The sequence below is a fragment of the Gorilla gorilla genome, chromosome 1 (assembly GCF_029281585.2).
Source record: "Gorilla gorilla gorilla isolate KB3781 chromosome 1, NHGRI_mGorGor1-v2.1_pri, whole genome shotgun sequence".
NCBI lineage: Eukaryota > Metazoa > Chordata > Mammalia > Primates > Hominidae > Gorilla > Gorilla gorilla.
This window is the reverse complement of record NC_073224.2, coordinates 99,709,203-99,723,526: the sequence shown is the minus strand read 5'-3', so window position 1 is coordinate 99,723,526 and position 14,324 is coordinate 99,709,203.

Sequence of the window (14,324 nt, the reverse complement as noted above, 5' to 3'; positions counted from 1 at the left end):
AGGATTGGAGTTTTTCCCAAGAGAAGACAAAAGGAAATGTAATTAATCATGGGCTCATTCTAAATCTTGAGTGGGAAGGAGGTGGCATATACACATACCTGTGCCTTTACAGTATTTCTTTTTTTTTTTTCTTTCTTTTTTTATTTTTTTTGAGACAGAGTCTCGCCCTGTCGCCCAGGCTGGAGTGCAATGGGGTGATCTCGGCTCACTGCAACGTCCGCCTCCTAGATTCAAGCAATTCTCCTGCCTCAGCCTCCCGAGTAGCTGGGATTACAGGTGCATGCCATCACGCCCAGCTAATTTTTTTTATTTTTTATTTTTAGTAGAGATGGGGTTTCACCATGTTGGCCAGGCTGGTCTCGAACTCCTGACCTCGTGATCCGCCCACCTTGGCCTCCCAAAGTGCTGGGATTACAAGTGTGAGCCACTGCACCTGGCCGCCTTTACCGTATTTCAAATAATTTCACATTTGAGAAGAGCAGGAATTTGGTTTTTTTGTTTGTTTGTTTTTTTGAGATGGAGTCTCGCTCTGTCACCCAGGCTGGAGTGTAGTGGTGAGATCTCGGCTCACTGCAACCTCTGCCTCCCAGGTTCAAGCGATTCTTCTGCCTCAGCCTCCTGAGTAGATGGGATTACATGTGCCCACCACCATGCCCAGCATATTTTTGTATTTTTAGTAGAGACAGGGTTTCGCCCTGTTGGCTAGGTTGGTCTTGAACTCCTGACCTCAGGTGATCCGCCTGCCTCCGCCTCCCAAAGTGCTAGGATTACAGGTGTGAGCCACCATGCCCAGACGAGCAGGAATTTTTATGGGCTTTTTTTTTGCCAGTCCCAAGGGCCTGGCACAAAATAGGTGTTCAATAAATGATTGCTGATCGAATGAATGAATGGTAATGGACTTATAGATAGTGTCTTCTTTGTTGAACATCTGTATACCGCTCAGAGTGTCAGCTCCGAGATCAGCAACCCTAGCTGTCTTGTTCTCCTCTGCTGGCTCCCCAGATCCCATCGTAGCACAGGACCTCATACTCAAAGGTGCTTTATAGATATTTGTTGAATTTGTGAACCATGGACAGGAACCGGGAATCTTGTGGTTCTCCGATGAGAAGGGTGGGGAGTTTATGGAATGAGCCCTAGTGAGATAGACTTGCCTGATATAGGAAAAGAGAAAAAAATGTCTAAGCTCTAAAGCCTTCTGGATGGAACAGAAAGCCTTCTGGATGGTGCAAAAGGCTGGTTTCCACTATAACTAATGGAAGATGAAACAATATGCAAAGGGACTGGGAGAGGCCGCCTTGGGGATGCAGCACATGGGACCTGCTCCTGGTGGGCCAGGGCATTGGGAGGTTCCTGGGCGCTTAGGACTGCCTATGAACAGGGTTACGTGACCCGGGCCTGGCTCTCCATCTTTGGTGGAGTTAGTGTGCAGTAGTCTCAGTGAGAACTTATTGGGCTGTGAGGTCTGGAGGGCATGTGAGGATTTGTCTGGAGTTGCTTCCTCACTTTCCAGAGGAGGCTCAGACAGGGAAAATGACTTGACCAAAGACAGATGGTGAGTTAGCTGCCCTGCCCCCTGACTCCTAATCCATAGCACTTTCTCATATACTGAGTTGCCTTAAGACTTAAAAAAAAAAAAAATCTATGTTGGTGATTTTCAGACTCTAATGTGAATAGGAATGATCTGAAGGTCTCTTTAAAATACAGATTCTGATTCAGTGGGATTTGGGGGACCTAAGACTCTGTACTTCTATTATTTATTTATTTATTTATTTATTTATTTATTTATTTATTTTTTGAGACAGAGTCTCACTCTGTCACCCAGGCTGGAGTGCAGTGGCACGATCTCAGCTCAATGCAACCTCCAGGTACAGGCAATTCTCCCACCTCAGCCTCCCAAGTAGCTAGGACTACAGGCACCCATCACCACGACTAGCTAATTTTTGTATTTTTAGTAGGAATGGGGTTTCATTATGTGGCCAGGCTGGTCTCAAACTGACCTTAAGTGATCTGCCCGCCTTGGCCTCCCAAAGTACTGGGATTACAGGCGTGAGCCACCGCGCCCAACCAAGACTCTGCACTTCTTTTTTTTTTTTTTTTTTTTTTTTTGAGACAGAGTCTTGCTCTTTTGCCCAGGCGGGAGTGCAGTGGCGCAATCTCAGCTCACTGCAAGCTCCGCCTCCCGGGTTCACGCCATTCTCCTGCCTCAGCATCCCGAGTAGCTGGGACTACAGGCACCCGCCACCACACCCGGCTAATTTTTTGTATTTTTAGTAGAGATGGGGTTTCACTGTGTTAGCCAGGATGGTCTCGATCTCCTGACCTCGTGATCCGCCTGCCTCGGCCTCCCAAAGTGCTGGGATTACAGGCGTGAGCCACCGCGCCCAGCTGACTCTGCACTTCTAACAAGCTCCTAGGTGATGCTGCTGCTGCCGGTCCGAAGACCATACTTTGAGCAGTGAGAATCCATAGAACCCATGGGATGCAGCAAAAAGAGGCTGTGGATGTCAGAAAGTCAGGGAACCCTAGACACTTCAGGTTGTAAGAATCCTGGCACCTCCCACTCCTGGCACCAAATCATCTGGTCTCTCACTCTCCCTTTCCCAGGGAATGCTCAGTGCCAGCGATGTAAACTGACAGACAGGCAGTTAGGGGTGGGAGCTTGGAGGCACACATTCTGGCCTGAACTGAGAGTGTCTCTGGAAATTAAGGTGAATAGGGCAGTGAGTAGATCCAAGCTCACCTGGAATCTGCATGAATAGGTTATCCTACTCATCCCTCTGTCTCTAAACTGGCAGCTGACATTCTGGAGTCTTCTCTCCTTTCCTCCCCTGAAGCAGATGCCCCCACTCCTCTTCCAACCTCCTTTCCTTCCCTGTCTACTTGGAAATTCCTCCTCAGTCAAACCTCAATCTGATTAGGATCTCTTCTGCTTCACCTTAAGAAAATGGGCTGGGAAATGGGGCAGGGTGCAGAGGTGAGTTTTGAGAGATTCCAAGGTACGACTGTTCTCTGGAGGAAGCTGATAGAATTTCCTATGGCTCCCCCTGGCACCTGCTGAGTCTGATGGTGTTTTCTGGTCTGAAGGATGGGAATGAAACCTTAGGGTAGATTTAGGATCTGGCAAGAAGAGAACAATAAACCCCACCACTGACCAGACACTCAGTGTGCTCTGCACTACTTTAAGCGATTGAAATAGACATATACTGAAACCTCACAGGAGGTAGCAGAGGGGTTGCATAACTTCTCTAAGGCCATACAGCTCTTAAATAAAAGAGGGGAAAGCAAGACCTTGAGTCAAGATTTATAGTGTTCGGCCATCTAGGTAGGCTCCCAACACCCCCTCTCTGACTCCCCCAAAAGAAAAAAAACCTCAAAATACAAAACCAAAGTGGCATGAGTAGGCAAGGTCAAGTCTCCAAGCTTCCTGATGCCAGCAGCCTCCTCCCCAGCCTCTCCCGTGTCTGTGAGAGTCCCTGGTGGATCCTTAAGTCTCTGAGGAGCTTGCCAGTTCTGGGTGTGGAAATCCTTGCTGCTGACAAGTCCTGCCAAACGCCTTCCCTCCATCCTTCCTTTCCTACATGAGCCTCTGAGCTGACTGGGGAACACTCAGAAAACACCAGGTCTCAGTTCTGCCTTCATGTCCAAGAGCTGTTCTTGGCACTTAACCTTAACTCCATGTGCTTCACTTTAATCCACGCTCTGGTGGTGATGCTCCCAAGGCTGGGGAAGGAGTCCCATTCCGTCCCCACCCCGCCCCTATCTTCTAGGCTCCCACTTCTCCCCTCTTGTGCTGTGGGCTAGACACACAAAGCTTGGGGAAGCTCTGACCATGGGTTCTGCACAGCCCCTGATTACCCAAGACCCCCCATGGCAAGATCTTAGAGGAGAATGAGTATTGAAAACCATAAATCAAAAAGGATCATAACCCAATCTCGAATGATCAAAGTGGCTTCTCTTAAGCACTTTGTGTTTCTTGAAGGGTTGTAGCAGCAAGCAATTAGTATTGTCATCACACCATCATTCTGATTACTAATAATATGATTAACCCCCTTGGCCAGTGTAAATGTTCATTACAACACATGTATGTTTTAGGTCATTACTTAATAAAAGCAATACAGATGCTGAAGATAACAATAGAGAGTAAGCCTTAAGCTAGGGCTTGGAGCCAAAGGAAATGTCCAAAGCACAGGTCACCTTTTGAAGATTTTAATTAATATGAATTGAGCCCCTATCATGCTCCCAGTATTGGGTTTAACATGTTTTCCTATGTTACTTCATTGACTCTTCACAATAACCCTTCGAGATGGGCATTATCTGTTTTGTATGCTAAGGAAATTGAGGCTCAAGATTAAGAGACTTGCATAATATCCTGGCCAAGTGGTGGAGCTGGATGGGAACAGGTCTGTCTGACTTTAGGCTCCAAGCTGTAATCAGTCAATCAGGGCAGAAAAGTTGAGGATGAAACTTCAGAGCAGAGAGGTGAGGCTGATGGGAGGCCCTGGGCCCTGAAGGAAGCACTTCTAGTCTAAACCCTCCATGTGGGCTCTTTGCTAGAAAAATTATCCACAGAGTCCCCAGAAATCCAGAGGACAGCCAGCCAAATGGGCAGAGAGCAATACAGAAAGGATGAGAAAGACAAGAACCTACACAATCTTAAAAAAAAAAAAAAAAAAGTCAGAGTGTTCAAGACCAATGCCGCATGTATACAAAGTGGAAAGTTGCATCAAAAGTCCCTTTGTTGTTGGAGCCTTTTAAGGGGCTGAAGTGGATTGACTGCATAATCAGATTGATTGGACAAACCAAGTGTTTTCAGTGACTGCTTGATTGATTCAGTGGGAAAATGGGACTGTGTGTAAATACAAAGGCAGCGGGAAGAGATGGACCATGTGAGTCAGTGAGAAAGAGAGTGAATCAGAGAGTATCAGACAGAGAAAGAGTGATGCAGAAATCAAAAGCTGTGGACACAGGTGAGGTCCAGAATATGGCCCAGGGGATGGAAAGATCAGAGTGGAGAAACCAGCTTAGAGGGGCGACAGTGCAGGGAGAAACCCCTTGGAGACATTGCATTGGTGACCTCCAGGGGGTATTTTGTGCTTTTTAGCCCTGAACAAACTGCATCCCCCACCCCTACACCAAATCCCCAATCTGATTAGAAGCTTCTGGTCTCTCCTCTTGATCTCAGCCCCAAGTGGAGAGTGGTTAGTCCTGAGACCTGCTTTAATGCTATTAGTTAAAGCTGCTTAGGTAGGAGAGCAAGAGGGGCTGGGGGCCTGGGAGGGTCAAAGCCAGTCACCTTTTTCCTTGGAGAATTTGAGGGAAGGAGAGGGCTAGATACCCTTCCTTCATGTCCCCTTAACTTCTCTTTCCTTCTCCCCTGATCAAGGGATATGCTGGCAGTGACCCCAAGGGCATCTTTTCTCTCCCTGCCCAGGCAATAGAGAGGACCTCTTTTTGATGCAGGGTGCTGGGAATCAGCCAGACGAACCCTGTCTCCCTCCTGCAGCCTCAGCTCTTCCTTCTATCTCCACAGCTGGGAGAGCCTCCCCGAGTGGGGTCCAGCAGCAGTCCTGCTTCTCCTTCTCTTTCCTCAGTCCTCAACGCCCCTCCAGGCTCCCTCTCGACTGCTGTCACTGCCCAGTCCCCTCATACAGCCTCAGATCTCTGCCCGGCCCCTCCTCTTAGTCCCCCTGTCCCTTGCAGATGCCTCCAACTCTTGTCTCTTGGGTCCCTGGGGGCCGTGGGATTTAAAAGTTTTGTGTAACTCCGTGGAGCAGAAATCCAAACCCAGACACTCCCATCCCCTGCCCCTCATACCTGTCACGATGGGCAGCTGAAGGTCGGGGGAAGGTCATCCCCTCACACACCTTCAGGGACCCAGGGGCCGGGGGAAGGGAGAGGGTGTCTGGAGACCAGCTTCCAGCTCCACACGCATCCCTCTGCCTGTCAGGCCCCTGCCGGCCTCCACTTCTCTCTGTTTGACCGGTTTATCTTTCTTCGCCTCATTTGCTCCTTCACTGTTCTCTCCTCTTCCCTCCCACTTTAATTCTTTTTCCTTCTTTCCACTTCCCACCCAGCAACCTTCTCTTGGCCTTTCTTCCGCACCATTATTGATTTTGCCATGTATTTTTCCACTCTTTTCTCTCTTCTCCCCTGTCCTCTCCTCTGCCAGTTTCTCTTGGTCTCTCCATTTCTGCCTTTACTTCCTGTGTCTGCCGATCCTATGGCCTCTCTCTTTGTTGCCCTACCTATCCTGCCCCTTGGAATGCCCATTTCCCTCCTCTGGAGTGTTGCCTGTCTCAACACTTCTTTTCCAGCCTGGTGCTCTCTGTTTTGCTGTCTCTGTCACTGTCTCCTCTTGTTGCTTTCTGTTTCCTTGTCTTTCTTTCTTCTCTTGCCCCCCATCTCTCATCCATGCTTTGGAGAAGGAAACTGACCACAGGCCTCCCAGCTTCCCTGCCCTGCCCTTACAGCACCACCACCCCACTCCCCTACTTCCTCCTCAGATCCCCCCTGCACCCCTTGACCTTCCCCTAGTGGCAACCTCATTCCCATCAGCTGTGCCTGGGGGAGCCCCCTGCCTGGACACCCCCTGATCCTTCCCTTTGTCCCCCCAACACAGAGACAAGAAATCCCCTCCAGCAGGCGATGACGTGGCAGAGGAGCAGGTCAGAGGCAGAGGAAGTGAAAGCTCCTAGCAAACAGCTGAGCTGGATGAGCTGGCAGGGCCAGCATGGGGCTGAGTAACTGGGACCAGGACAGCAGCATGAGAAGCAGGCATCTGAGGCCATTCTCCCTAGCTGGGGGCCTCTGATACCTTCTGACTCAATCCCCAACCCTCAACCCTCATGTCCACTTCCAGCCTCAACCCCAACCCCAATCTTAACAAGAACCTTCAACTTCCACTAAGCCCAAAGCCTCATTGAAGGCTGCATCCATGCACCCTGGTCCCTGTGCCCACTGGAGCCCCACTGCCCTTGGGCAGGACCAGAAAGGGGCTCGGAGGTGGCGAGACAGCAGCACCACTCTCCCCAGCCCTTCTCCTCTTGTCTCCACTGGGAAGGAGTTGGTGAGACGAGCAGGACTTCTCTCTGCCACGGGAGCATCATCTCTGTGTCTCTCCAGCCTCACAAGCCTGGATCTGCCCTCACCATCACAGGGGCTCTCGTGATAAGCAGGAGACCCACGTTCTCAGACTTTAGGCTTCTTCTAGTTCCTTGAGAAGGATCCCAAGAGTCTGAGGAAGGGAAGGAGGTAGGAGTGGGGCAGAATCCTCTCATCCCATCAGAGGTTTCAATTCAGAACACCCCAGCCCGGATCAGGTGGGAGCACAATCCTGGTGGCCCTCTGCCCACCCCTGCTCCTTCCCGTCCTCATGCTATGAGGTCCACACCCTCACCTGCCTCCCTCTGCCCAGTAGTAGCCACCAGCTGATTGTCAATCCTCACCCACTGATCTTCAACCTCAGCCACAGAGATGACAGCAGAGAGCTCCCTGAGACACAGAACCCTGGGGCAGGGAGGTAGCTGAGACCAGCATTCGGTCAGCCCCAGGATCCAACTTGATCCATTCATCCCAAGAGTTGTATCTGCCAATAGCTGACCCCAGCTGTGCCCCATCTCAGGGGAGGAGAGCCTATTGGTAGGCTGGACCTGCTGTCATTATGATGTCCTTCTGCAGGTGCCAGGGTTCTCTCTGGCCTAAGTGCCCAACACCTGGCTCTGTGGCTGTCCCATACCTAGATGGAAGAGCCCTGCCACCTCCCACGCAGCTTCAGTGTGACCCTTGGGTTCCCCTCTCCACCCGGTGCCTAGCTCTCCTTATGTCTCCCCTTCCTAATTGCCCCACGATCGGCTCCACCATTGAGGTGGTGGACAGAAAAGGGCTCGTCCCTGCCGGCTGGCCCCAGCTGCAGACCTGCCATCAGAGTCCCTTACCTTGGAGCAGCAGCCAGGTCCCCGTGCTCCTCCGACTGGCTCCCTCTGGCGCTCTCCTCGCCCAGCAACGACCCCCTCCTCGCTCATCACACGCGTTAGGGTTACTTAAAATGAGAGCGGGATCTCCAAGCTCCCAGGGGAGCCGATGTGGTTTTCAGACAATAGCATTAACCCTTCGGGGGCTAGCAACACCACGGCCTTGAGCCCCTTCCCTTGCACCCCCACCTCTTTGGGGGTGAGGTGGGAGGGAGTATCTCTCACTGGGTCCTTTGCATCCAGAGCCTGCCTCTGGGGAAGATCAGACCTAAAACATCTGACCAACAGGGAGACTAGGGAGAGGGCTACCCCTTCTTTAACGCCAGGAAAAGGGACGCTGACCTATTGGGAAGGCCTTCTGCTGTCCACCCTTCCTACTTTGTCAGCCCTTCTTTTATGCAGACTTCTGTGGAGATGGAGTCCAGACCTGCAGAAGAAACACCCTTCCCAACCTCTGATTCTTAACACCATCTCACTCCTTGTTTTCTCCTCTGAGCCCCAGGCCATGCTCTGCTCACCATGGTAGTGCTGGATCTTTGCAATTTGTAACTTTTCTTCGTAGTCTCCAGTAAAATGATAATCATTTAGCTAATCTCTTTTCCCTAAGGATTTTAAAGCAGCGATTATGTCTGTTTCCTCTTAGAGTTGTAGAAAATGATTTTTCCTTTTTTAAAAAAATTAATGTGACTTGAAGTTAGACAGCAGGAAGAACTTCCAACTAAGGGATAAACCAGGCAGGAGAAAGTGATGACGGGGGCATCAGAGAGCCTGCTAAGGAAATATTAGAAACAAGAGAAGGGGTAGGAATCCAGAATGTCCTGGGAGGGGATGGAGGACGTGGGTAACTGACCTCAGGAAAGGCTTTTCCAGGGAAGCTGGAGGAGGGAGGATACTGAAGACCAGGGCTCTGTCGTTAAAGTCCTGGGGATCAAGTGACCCTGGAGCCTGTCGGCCCTGTGTCCAATCTCCCCACTCACCATCGGGGAGAAGATTGATGGATGTCATTGGGGGAATCGATATGATTTTCTTTTTTTTTCCCCTGACTCTGAGATACCAAGTTTCCCCCTACCCTCCACTCTCCTCATTATACAGCCCCTCCCAACCCTGAGCTGATCGAGATGGGAATGGAGGGCCATGGAATTAAATTCTGGGGGTTGTTTTCTGGCTAAATCAACCGAAGCTAACATGAGGGAAAGGTGAGAGAGAGGCTGATTGATGGAGGAGGCAGGAGCTGGGGGCCATGGAGAGAGGGTCCTGGTCAGGGAGAGCCAGGGAGGACTGGGCTCCAGGCCCACTAGGGCAAAGAGGAAAGGGGCTACAGGGAGGAATGGCACAGAACACTGTTCTATGGAGTTGGATGGGTGGGTGGGGGTGATATTAGCAAGGACGAGACAGACTTGATCTCCATAAAAGACAGAGATCTATGGCAAGAAAGACTGAAGTTAGAGCCAAGATGCGGTAACCTGGGCATTTCTCGTAGGTGTCATTGGTACTTCCTCATCTGGAAAGCTTATCCTGCCCCTTGCTCACCTCCACCCCATCCTCTCTTCTTCACTGAAGAGTTTCAGGATCATTTGAGTTAGCTGCAGAAGATGCCAAGGCCAAGGAGGACTCCATTAGGAAGAATGGCTCTGCCCCTCCTCTTCAGGAAGGCCCTGCCAAAGAGGGGGTCAGAGCAGAACTGAAGTGGGGGAACAGGAGCCTAGACCCAGGCACTGGACTCCCGGGATCATTTGGACCTCCTCTTGCCTCTATAGGCTTTCCTAGGAGGTAATATCTGAGAGACCTCCAGACAAGGAGGCTCCAAGCTATTGTGGGGGTCCCACTTCCTGCGACCATCCCAGCTCCCAGCAAAGTCTCTCATAAGGCTATCTTCAAGTCCTTTTTTTTTTGTAGAGATGGGGTCTCAAACTTCTGGCCTCAAGTGATCCCCCTGCCTTCAGCCCTCCAAGTAGCTAAGATTACAGGTGTGCGCCACCACCCCCGGCCTCAGGAGCTGTTTCTGAGTGGGATTTTCACTCTTCTCTTCTGCTGCTCTTTCCACTGTCCCTACCTGCTTCCTCTCATCTTCTAGAGCTGGATAAAGACAGTTCTTCCTGCCTGCTCCCTACTTTCTGTCCAACTCACACTTCAGTGGTTGGCCTTTGTAGGCTAGGCTGGGCATGGACGCTAGGCGCTTGGCTCAGACCTTGGCTGCTAGAATGGCAAGCTGAGCCTCCTCTGCTTCATCCTCTAAATATAAGCAGATGGCTTAGCTCCCTAGCAGTGGGTGGAGGAAATGGCAAATGGCCATGGGTGGAGGATCTCCTGACCCAACCAAGACCGTTCTAGATTATGAAGCTTTCTGCGTGCATCCTAGTGTGTAGCACAGTGCCTGGATATGGGGGCTGCTCCGTCATGACTGGGAAGTGAATAAACCAAAAAGAACCTCATGCTTCAATCAGCACCCCACGCTCTAGCCAGCCCAATTGCCTGGACTCACTCACAATAGGCAGCCTCGACACATTTTATTTTATTTTTTTGAGGTGGGGTCTCACTCTGTTACCCAGGCTGGAGTGCAGTGGTGCAATCTCAGCTCACTGCTACGTTCGCCTCCTGGGCTTAAGTGATCCTCCTATCTCAGCATCCCAAGTAGCTGGGACTACAGGCATACACCACCATGCCCAGCTAATTTTTGTATTTTTGGTAGAGATGGGTTTTACCATGTTGCCCAGGCTGGTCTCAAACTCCTGAGCTGAAGTGATCTGCCTGCCTTGGCCTCCCAAAGTGCTGGAATTACAGGCATGAGCCCCCATCTTCATTTCCATTAACTGTCCAGCTCCCTAAACTCCCTGACAGGGTGAACAATAGTGGGGTTAGGCCAAATGGGTGGGGGTGGAGCTGTCTCTGTCTGGGGACAGGAACCTGGCAGGAGGCAGCCCGTCTTGCTTTGGTGCTTAGAGCTGGCTCTGGGTGTCTGTCAGCATCCACTTGGGCTGAGGGAGGCCAGGGAGGGAATGGGAACAGCCTCCTGTCCTCAGCTCTCCTCCCAGCCCCTAGAGATTAATCTCACAAACTCAGGCGGGAAGGGTCCTCTCATAGGAGGAAGCCAAAGGATATGCTATTTGAGCTTCAAGTAGACTTTTCCTGTTCTAGTTAGTGACGCTTTTTTCATACTTGAGTAACAACCAGCACAAGTGACTAAATTCAGAGTCTATTGACTTTGTATCAAGACCTCACCACCCCGAGTGGGTTCTCTCAGGCCTCACTGAGCCTTTGTAACCATCTGACATTAAAATGGGCAGCACCAGAGGACACAGGGATGGGATCAGACCTTGGGGAGTGTTTCTCAAGGAGCTGCACAGGGTGGAGGGGTGGAGATGACAAGATGGTGCCATTGCCTTCCTGAGGAATAGGAAGAAGCCAGGAAAACAGGCTCATCCCTTCTCCTCCACTGGCTCCTTGCCCTTCAGCCAGGGATCTGGCCTGGGGTCATGGCAGCCAGTGGAGTAAAGTTCAGGGGGCCTGGCTGATTCCAGGAAGGTCTGTCTGGCCAGTCCAATCGTGTCGGAAGAAGAATACCCACTCATAAGCACTCCTTGCCGGCTGTTGGAGAAAGAGGGCTCATTCTCTGCCATTCTGATGGGGCCCAATGCACCCCCATTAGAGGGGCAGAGGCCAAAGGCAGGGGCCAAAGTGGTGACTGAGACTGAACTCAGAGGGAGGGGAGGGAACAGGGGCGCTCCTGCAGGGAGGGACAAGGCCCCAGGTGGCCAGAAAGAGGACAGGAAAGGAGGTGCCAGGTAAGCACTGGGAAGGAGGAAGAAATCTGATTTAAGGAGACAAAGAAGAAGGAAAGGGGGAAGATTAGAAGGAAGTGATGAGGCTGAGGGAAGAGGAGAGGGACCAGAGAGGGCAGGAGGAGGCCTGGCTGAGGCAGCCCTGGAATGCTGCATCCGGAGGAGGGACGCAAGGGCTGGGGGAGGGCAGGGGAGGAGGCGGTGTGTGAGTGTGCGAAGCCGGTGGCTGCGGTGTCGGTGGAGACTCTTCATGTCCCATTAGCGGCAATGGAAGGTGACATGTGGGGATCGATACCAATCGAGGCAACAGACTCCCAGTAATAAACCCATTTCACTCACACTTCTCCACCCCCGCCAGCCCGACCCCGCGAGAGGGAGTGAGAGCTTCCCACCCCTGACCCGAACTCCAGAGAGGCTGTGCTCGGAACCGTCCCCAGCCCTGGCACCGGGCAGGGTGGGGGTTCTTGCTACCTGGCCCTGTGAGTCCCAGGCCCAGTTCTTCCTTCTTTCTAGGGGTAAGGAGGAGCTAGGGCCACCTCCCAAACCCTGGGGCTATTTCCAAGGCAGAACAGGGAAAAGCTCTGGAATTTGTTGATCAGCTCACCCTGTGGGTGCAGGTGAAGGCTTCTTTGTACTCCTGGGTCTATAGAAAGACGTCTTTCCATGTGTGCCTCCGTGTGGGAGTCTGAATGCGTGTCTTTCTGTCTCTGTTAGCAGGTGTGCGTCTGTGTGTCTCAGGATTTGTGTGTTCTGTGGCTGGCTGTCTCTGTAACCACGTATTTTTGTGCGTAGGTGTTTGTGTCAGTTTTTGTGTTTCCAGTGTGTGTTGGTGGGCTGTGTGTGCCTGTGTCCATGCACACCTATCTCTGAGAAGGTGGGTGTGTGAACCTGGGCTTGCTGTGTGTGAATCTGTGTGTGAGCCCATGTTTCTGGGGGTGTCTGCTCTGGGTGCGTGGGCTGTGCTTTGTTTCAGAGACTGTGTGGGGGTGTCTCTCTCTGTGTGTGTGGTGGGGGTTGTGACTGTCTTTGTCCCCTGTACTTGTGGGAAAATGCTGCTAGCCTCTCAGTACTGGCACCAAAACCCTGCCCCAACCTGGCCCCTTGAGCTGGACCTCAGACAATGTCCTACCTTCCAGGTGGGGTGCTCCGCTGTCCTGCTTTGCCTGGGACTGACAGGTTCCCCAGATGCAGTACTTTCAGTGCTAAAACTGGAACAGTCCCAGAAAAACAGGGCAATTGTTCCCCCTCCTTCCAGGCATAGACGTGAGAAGGCCAAAGTGAATGGCAGTGCGGGTATCAGGGAAGGAAGGATGGCAGACTAGTAGGGTGAGGGGAGTCGAAGGAGTAGATGGAAAGGTTGAGATATTTGAATGGGGGAGGAACGAGGAAAAAAAAGGCTGTGAGAGCAGCAGGAGGAATGATAGTTAGATCAAAGGGGGAACTTCCCCAGGGCACAGAGGGGAACTCTGGAAACTAACACAGGAAGGAAAAGAGATGGGCTGTCCCCCACCCTGCAAAACTCCAGAGGGAAGTCGTGCTGGGCTCTGCAGGGCACAGCAGCAGACAGCGTGCTTGCCTGCGTGTGGCTGCTCACGGCTTAAGCCTGCCTGCCTGTGGCTGGTGGGGTGCACCCAGACAGAGCACCTGTGGGGCTCCCACCCTCTTGCACACCCCACGCTGCTCTCTCTGTCTCCTCACTGGATGGGGATGAGAGCACGGCTCAGAGACGGGACTCCCTCAGTGCACAGTGTGAGGGTGTCTGGCTTTGTGTCCTTCCCTCTCTCTGCTTGGTGGGCCACCTTCCTCAAAGATGACAGACTGGGCCCTGGATGGCCCTGGGTGATGGGCGTGGAGGTCAGGAGGCTTTGGGGAGGGAGACCTTGTTTATGGTCTCCCAGAGTCTCTGAACTCCAACAGGAGGGTTGGAGCCTTCTCCGTCATGTTTACCATGGAATTCCCAATCCCATCTCAGTGCCTGGCACATAATGGCCCCTCAGGAAATGTGTCTTGACTAAACTCATAGCTTTGCCCCTGCTCCTGAGTGCTTTAGCCATCCTCTTCTCCGGGAGTGAATGACAAAGGGGCCCTTTTAGTTCTCTGGCTGTGCCTTCTGTCAGCCACATCCCTCTAATCCTTCCTGCTCCTGTCTTCCCTGGGGTCTCCTGCACTGGGCCTCACAGGTGAGCACCTGCAACTCTCATTCCTGCAGAAGCCTCTGGAAAGTCAGACACAAGCTGGCTCCAGCGGAGGGGCCTCCAGCCTCTGCTGTCCCTTGCTGTTTTGTCTCAAGGCAGTGTCTTTCAAATTGCCCTGCCACTGCCCTTTGGAGCCTTTGAGGAGTTTGAGGGGTTGTCATAGCCATGAAGATTTAAACTTTGGAGGTCACACAAGGTTTTAAACATCTGTTTTATAAACTGAGTTCTCAGTAGAAGTTTTGAAGACAGAGCTCCAGTACTAAAAATCTGTGTGGCCTGGCCTGCTCCTGACATTTGCAGGCATCTGTGCGGGAGTGGAAACAACACTGCTCCTGTTCAGGAGGATGTGCCTAGGGCAGAGGCTCGAGCACTCCTGGATG